The 7,378-nt window shown below is 38.7% G+C and overlaps 2 long non-coding RNA genes across 4 annotated transcripts; both read left to right on the top strand.

Moving 5' to 3' along the window:
* The first annotated feature begins 2,790 nt into the window (after positions 1-2,790).
* On the top strand, positions 2,791-4,777 carry LOC125527731. Of its 2 annotated transcripts, XR_007292251.1 has the most exons (4): positions 2,791-2,910; positions 3,007-3,236; positions 4,331-4,429; positions 4,663-4,777. It is a non-coding gene; the product is annotated as an uncharacterized LOC125527731 (long non-coding RNA). The 2 variants fall into 2 exon arrangements; XR_007292252.1 differs by lacking the exons at positions 4,331-4,429; positions 4,663-4,777 and adding an exon at positions 3,825-4,293.
* Positions 4,778-4,797: 20 nt separating this feature from the next.
* LOC125527730 lies at positions 4,798-7,050 on the top strand. 2 transcript variants are annotated; one of them, XR_007292249.1, is made up of 3 exons: positions 4,798-5,519; positions 6,272-6,450; positions 6,741-7,050. It is a non-coding gene; the product is annotated as an uncharacterized LOC125527730 (long non-coding RNA). The 2 variants fall into 2 exon arrangements; XR_007292250.1 differs by having other exon boundaries at positions 6,272-7,050.
* The last annotated feature ends 328 nt before the right edge of the window (positions 7,051-7,378 follow it).

Genomic DNA, 7,378 nt, shown 5'->3' with positions numbered 1-7,378 from the left:
AGCAGTCCTTGGTGCCGCGCCGCCGTGGCGACTACGGCAGCGTCGGGGTCGTCGTCGTCCTCATCCGCACAGGGTAGCTGGACTGGGAGGTTTGCTGCTTCCGGTCAGCAGACGATGGCTATGACGCTATGCCCAGCACGAGTGCTAACGCCATCACGGCCGGCACCACTGGTGAGAGCCTCTTTGGGCGCATGTCTCTAACTGCACTTTTGTTATGCAAGAAATTTTAGTCTTGATCCATCACTCGAATTGTTCATCTCTATTTTGTGTGGATAGGTTACAAGAAATTTACCCTACAAAAATGTTGAAATAAATTGGTATGTTGCTAGATAGGCTAACTAGCTAGGAAGCTGCGAGCTAGATAGGTTAACTGAAATTGTTTGACTTTAAAGTGTTACAGATCAGCTGCCATCAGTCAGGTAAATAAGTTGAAAGGAAATCATGCTACTCTGATACAGATTTACAGTCCGTGTAGACGAGCCGTATGTCTTATTGTTAGTATCTCTACTCCTAATGTCTTATTTGGTAGTCTCCATTCTATGGTTAATTTTCGTCCCACCTCCACTGGTTTATTTTCGTTCTCCATCCCACCTAACACATACACACGTCTGTGCTTGCTTGCTGATGTGTGTGTGTCGATGCGTCCCTCACGTGCTCTCCCGCCAGGCACCAGCAGCCGTTCGGTGTGCTCTCCGGGATGCTGCAGTCGAAGGGTCGAGCAGGAGCTATGGATGCCAGCAAACAAGCCTGTGCAGACGGCAATGCATGTGAGGGCTCGCATCCTCATCCCCATCCCAATCTCTGACTATAATACTATAGATTAGATTATATGACATGCATTAGTTGCTTACCTTTGTAGCTGGCATGCACATACACCATCGTTTTCTGATAATTAACCATATTATTTTGAGTGATCAAGATAAAAATTGTATCATACTAATCTATTATGGTTGTGATTTTGTTATTATCCCGAAACAAAATACTGTACTGTAAATAAATCACAATTAGAGATTCTATTTTTGAGAGGTGCTATATGTTTTCTTTTCACAAACAGTGCTCTCACTGGTTAGTTTTTATGCATTTTCCTTCCAGTCATCGTAATAAATGAACCAGTTTTTCATATCAAATTGTGAGATGAAAATTTTGTTTCTTTGTGACCTATTTTACATCAAACACCGCATGGAGTTTGAAGCCGATTTCAAATAAGTGGTGAATATGTCTTATTCTCATAGATACAATGAACAAGATATTATAGCCATTTGTTTTAGTGGAGAAGACCGTGTTGTACTATTTCCTTACTACTCCCCTTTTTAAATCTTTCCATATTTCCTTCGCAGCATAAGAACGTAATGGTATATTTCTTGCTCTGGAATTCTAACCACACAAATGTTTAGGTGCTTTTATATTCCTTTTACATTTTTTCAAATAGTATCTGAAGTATATGCTAATCTTCCGCAAAACAGTATAGTTCTTTAAAGAAACAATTCATGAAACAAGTTGTCCTGTGGTAGCACACATGCACCTTTTTATGTACTATGCATTTGCCATGTGATTTCTTTTGTGATGCTTATTTGCTCGTTTTTATAGTTTTATTTTATTTACCTTCTCTTACAGCAATCAAATCGGATGGAGAACATCACACAACAGGTAAACATTCTTGTATACTGATATTGAAAAATTACATCTTTGTTTGATTCAGATAGTTTTTAGCAAGAGGATGGATATACTGTGATGTTATTTCTGATTAATAATTTTTTGGCAAAAGTTTATGACAAGCCTTTCTCCAGGACATAAAGAAAATTGTGGCACTTTGGGTTTTCAAGACGCCGCCTCGCGTAGGACTACGGACATGGGATGCTCGGTCGAGTTTTTCTTAACTCGTCAGGATTCTCATGCTGCAAATTTAGTAACGGGGCAAATTTTTGGGTGTCCTGATGTGTTTGCGGATTGATGAAAATTTGGCGAGGGAGATCATAAACCATCGCTAGCTGCAGCACATCAATTGTTGAATTCGTTTGAAGGAGCTGTCAATTGTTGAATTCGCTTGAAGGAGGTGTGTTTGCTCTCTGTTCCCTTGAGTCAATCACCATGATTTTACATCAAGACGATGTTTCTTCTTCAAAAGGGGATGATGAACAACATGGGAACAAGGAGGAACTTTACCCGCCTGTTATAGACTAAGCACTAAAAGCATGCTTGCATTCACTTTAGCTTGTTCATTCTGTTATAGGGCAGTGCTTTCGTTATGCCTATGATGCTTTCAGTTTATTGAAAGATTTGTTCCAAGGATAAATTCTGATCTTTTGAAACTATGTTTTTTTAGTGATAACCTTTATAAGTTGGACTGTTTATGGGCGCTGGAAGTCTTGTAATAACCGTTGTTGTACATACGTTTATCATCATAAGAGAGATAATATATTCTTTTGATCCTCACAAATTTTTGCAGATGGAGCTCGTTTGGCTGAATTTGCTACTGACTTGCCACATTTTGAGGGCCTGCAATTGAAGAATACAACACTTGAGATAACAATTGAAGAATACTAGAGTAATAATAACTACTGCAAGAGTGATGTACTTTCTTTTTGTTGGAGATTTTCTGCATCTTTTATGGACGGTAACATTTGAGATAACAATTTGATGTGCTAACCATCAAGATCAACTTCGACATGTTTGGTCTCTAAAAGTTACTATTGACCATCATTGGTGCATCCTATAAGGTATAGTCAGTACTATGAGTAACTTACCAGACATTGACTGTAGAAGTAGCTATCCAACTCTTGTGAAATCTAACCATGTTATTCATTTACGATACCTATACGTATGTGGTACACAATCTGAAATAGTAGAAGGGGAAAATAAAGCATTAATGTGGAGTATGTTCCAATGGAAATCTTCAGGAACACCTTGAAGGTAAGCATCATATGATCCTTCACGTCCATTCAATCTATGTATGATAGGTGCAATCGTCTTTTCAAATTCTATGTTACTGAGTTCAGATGTATGCAGGTCTGAGTGCAATTTTTCTTTAGTTCTCTGTGAGCTTAAAAATGCAACTGATGTGGCCCATGCAACTGAAATTAAAAACATGGAGAAGAATCATAAAAGATCTTGCTGAAAATGCCCTCGTTCCGCACTTCGTGTGGACAGGCAGCGCCCTTTACCTTTGAAGTCTCGAAAAATGGTCTGGGTGATGCGGGTGCCTCAATGCTTGATGCCATGTTCTGTAAGAGGCCAAGGTACTATATTTTGTCCCTGATGCATAACCTGCATTGATTTTTTGTAAACTGTCCTTTTAGAGGCAATGATGAAAATGATTTTTGTGCATGAAACAACAAACCAGTTCAGTCTTTTTTATGCAGAGATCAAATTGATTTTTGTGCATAAAATTCTTCTTTGTGATACAAGGTCTTCTAATCAGTTTCTGCGCTATGCTTGAGGTACCAGAAAAGCATATGGGCATCAATTCGACAGGGTTTTGCATTATGTTTCATGCATATGTGCGCATAGACTCGATTCTTGTAGGTCCTGAATTACGTGCAACTTTATGTTATGGGTTAGATGAGTCAAGATCGATGATTTGAACTTGTTATCATTCCAAGCAGCTCAGCTCACTGAAATCTGAAATCCAAATATGAGCTCAATGAATATTGATTGCCTCTAAAAGAAATGCTTAGGTTTTGATGTTTTTATTCAGTTTTATTTAGGGTTGAGTAGTTCAAATTTATTTTTTCAGGAATTTTTGTAGGGACCGTGTGTGTGGCACTTAATATTTGTCTTTGTGTCTTGTTTGTGCACTTAATATTGGTCTAATTTTTGTTGCATAGGTTGTATTTGGGTGTCCACGCGCTACAGGGAATTACTGTGCGGAGTAGTAAGAATTGATTTAAACGTAGAGCCTAGACTCGCACTCCATGAGCATCCATGGCCGGCGAGACGGGACCCTCGACCCTCGGCCTCTGTTGAGAAGGATCGTTCCACTGTGTCCGATTTGTAGTACAGAGCAATCTCATTCCTCTGAAGTTCCTATTGGGCAAAATGGGCAAGATGTGTTTGGTCAGTGGTGCTTTGTTTTTTAGGCTATGGCTATGATAACTTGATGACACCCCTTTGTAGTACAGAGCAATCTCATGCATTTGTCCTCCATCTTCAGGAACATTTATTAGTGTACAATGGCCAAGCAATTGTTTAAAAAAATAAGAAACCTGGAATTGAATTGCTAAAACATGGAATTATTCTGCTTATTTGTAGGTTAATGTATGACTATCACGTTCCCCACCAAGTGAAATGTGCTATTTCACCACAAACATTGACGAAGTTAAGTTCAGTGCAGGCAAAATGGATAAGTCTGTAACTGGAACTCTGGATAGTTGATCCTCTGAATGGCGAAAAATTTATCAAAGTTGCTGAGATTCAGGGGTCTGAAATTAAGGTATTGATGCTTTGGGGTTCTTATCTTTTCATTCCCATGTTACAATGCTATGAGTGTAATTTGTTCTTAGTATCTATCATCTTTTCCCAGCTCAAAAAACAATATATTTTTCGCCAGGACAGAGCTCAAAATACAAAGACTGACTTTTCCTTGTCTAAATTTTACTGATATTAGCGTGTGGTATTAGCTCTGATGTGTGTTCTAAAAAAATATGTAATATTTTCATGTTGCAGCCATTTGTGGATAGTTTATCTAAATGCCCAAAACCCACTTAGAGCTCCAGAGAGGTCTTGTTTTCTTGTACTATGGATTTAAGGTGATTCTCAAGAGGAACAAGTCGCCATGGACCGATGAGAGCGAGAGACGGCTCCACGGTTGCGTGGAGTGGCGGCTGAGAGGAGAGGCAATAACAACTCGTTGTCCGTGACGGCCCGAGCGTTTGCGAGAGGGGATGGAGCGGGGGTTGCATCGTCACGGCCAGTTGCCAGAGTGGGTGGAGTGGTGGCCGCACGGACGCGCTCCTAGAGGTGCCGGTATGCACCCTGATTTTGAGCCTGGGAGGTTCCTTGCTCTGCCCTATCCTCAAGGGTGTTCATCTACTTTGGTATCGTGCTCTGGAGTCAGGACGATGCACTAATGCAGGTTTGATTCTTTACTTTTTCTTTTGTTTTATTTGTATACATATCCCTGAATTTTGTGAGCCGTGATTTAAATGTTGTCGTGTGTGCCATTGTCTCCTATATAATTATTCTATTGAAGCACCGCTGCAACCCAGTTTGTTTATCAAATTGATGCAAGAAACAAACTAATACATAGAGAGTATAAATTTATTGCATTAATCTGTATATCCCTGCACCTACCGATAGGTAGAGATGGATAAATTTTGTAGCTTTTTGATCCCGGTTTTTCCTATTGAAATTATGGATTTGGAAGCTAATCATGGAGTGTTTCGATTGCCTGCTTACGGAATCGCAATAAGCACAAGTCTGCAACCTTGAAGGAAAACCCGTTGCAACTGATGACATAATATTACGTTGCAACAAGAATGTATAGAGCTGCAGAGCTCTGTGGATCCTTCTCTTCACAAAAGGTGAGGTTTAAAGTTCATGTTTGTGCTTACTGAAAAAAAAAAGAGACGAGTTGCTTGATATATTGACAGGTATATAGTGTAACAAAAACACGCTTATAGTTCTAACATGAATTTGATTGACTTGGGAGTTGTGACATGCAAGTATTTTATGGTTGATAATTCTGTACTACTTGTTATATTGTATAAAAATAGTCTCTGGTTTCATCTTCTTTGATGACATATTTTCTATAACAATTGAAATGCATTATGCACCTGTTCTTTTTATTGTGGTTCCATATGTTTTTTCAAATTTATATATTCTCTATGAATAGTAACATAGATGCATGTTCTTAATCTATTTTAGATTTTTGTTCACCCGAAAATGCAGTATAGATCTGCCATTGACATTTTTTTTGAAGCACTGGGTGAACATTTGCCGAGATGCTGATAGGAAAAGCCTTTTTGTTTCCTCATAAAATGTTGCCCATCAGTTATTAAACTTAATGGATGCATGTTGTGGGCTTGATGACCATGTACACCTTTTTTAGTTAGAACTGTGTCTGCTATGGATCTATCTTGCTTAATACTCCCTCCGTCCGGAAATACTTGTCGGAGGAATGAATGTATCTAGATGTATTTTAGTTTTAGATACATCCATTTTTATCTATTTCTCCGACAAGTAATTCTGGACGGAGGGAGTACAAAGAACTCTTCATGCTTAGGAAACAAGAGGTAATGTAAACAATAGATTCTCTTGTGAAATTGCGATTCAGGCGAGAAGCGGAGGCGTGTGCCTAGAGTAGCGGACCATGATGGATTGATGAGCTGATGTCACGTGACGTACTCACGCGGCGGTTGTTTAGGCTCCGGCGGCTGGAGCCATCATCGACCATGATGCCGCGCCAGGAGCACAAGGGCTAAGACGAGGACATGTTGGTGCCGATGAAATAAGGTTTATTGGGTCGTCCTCTTCCAGCAACATATTACACAATCTATTTAAGCCGATTGATTCTCTTTGGTACAAATGTCCCTCATTTAGTTGATGAAACTCTACCTTCATAAAATTAATTGAGTTGGGAACCATAACATATATACATCTATGACTGGTATCTATTTGGCTATATTAAACTGACAATTTATTCATTTTACTGGAAGGATATGTCGTGAAGATGATTAATTCTACAAACTATACTGCTAATTCATCGGAAATGACTACCAACTTGTTTAATTCCGCATGTGCAGGTGCTGCCGGTTGATGGGGGCCTAACCATGAGTCTAACTGAAAGTGAACGGGAGCGATGTGCAGAAAAAAATCTTAGCATATAGGCTGAATTTGTATAGTACTTCGAATTTATTAGGCAGTACCCCCTCCATTTGTATATCACTTCCGAATACAAGTTCAGGTTATTAGGCAGTACTATTGAATTTAAGGATTGATACTTGAAGATTTTAAAATGTTACTAAATTTTGTACCAAGTCTACTGTTATGTATGGGAAGAACATGCGCTAAAATATTGATAATGCAAATGAAAGTGATCGTTTGATTATTAAATCATGCCACTAATAAGATAATTTCTTGTCACTTATTTATTCACAAATTTCCATTGTTCAGGTTCGGACTTGATTTGTTGAGCTATTTTAATCTATGTATGTGAGAAATGAAATACTTTATGAGTTGTATGTCGAAACTTTGATCAGTTCGTTGTGGAATAATGTCGGTGATTTGAATTCTTAACTAATTTATGATAGGCTTCCCTTTTGGGGGCTCTCATTTGGTTTTATGTGATTTTTTCTTACCAGATAGAAGATACTTAATGTTGGCATCCCAGAGTTTTACTTACTAGATATAAATAGAAACGAGACTTATTTATTGAGAATTT

Source organism: Triticum urartu, unplaced genomic scaffold, assembly GCF_003073215.2.
Source record: "Triticum urartu cultivar G1812 unplaced genomic scaffold, Tu2.1 TuUngrouped_contig_4378, whole genome shotgun sequence".
NCBI lineage: Eukaryota > Viridiplantae > Streptophyta > Magnoliopsida > Poales > Poaceae > Triticum > Triticum urartu.
This window is presented reverse-complemented; position numbering and strand designations above follow the sequence as displayed.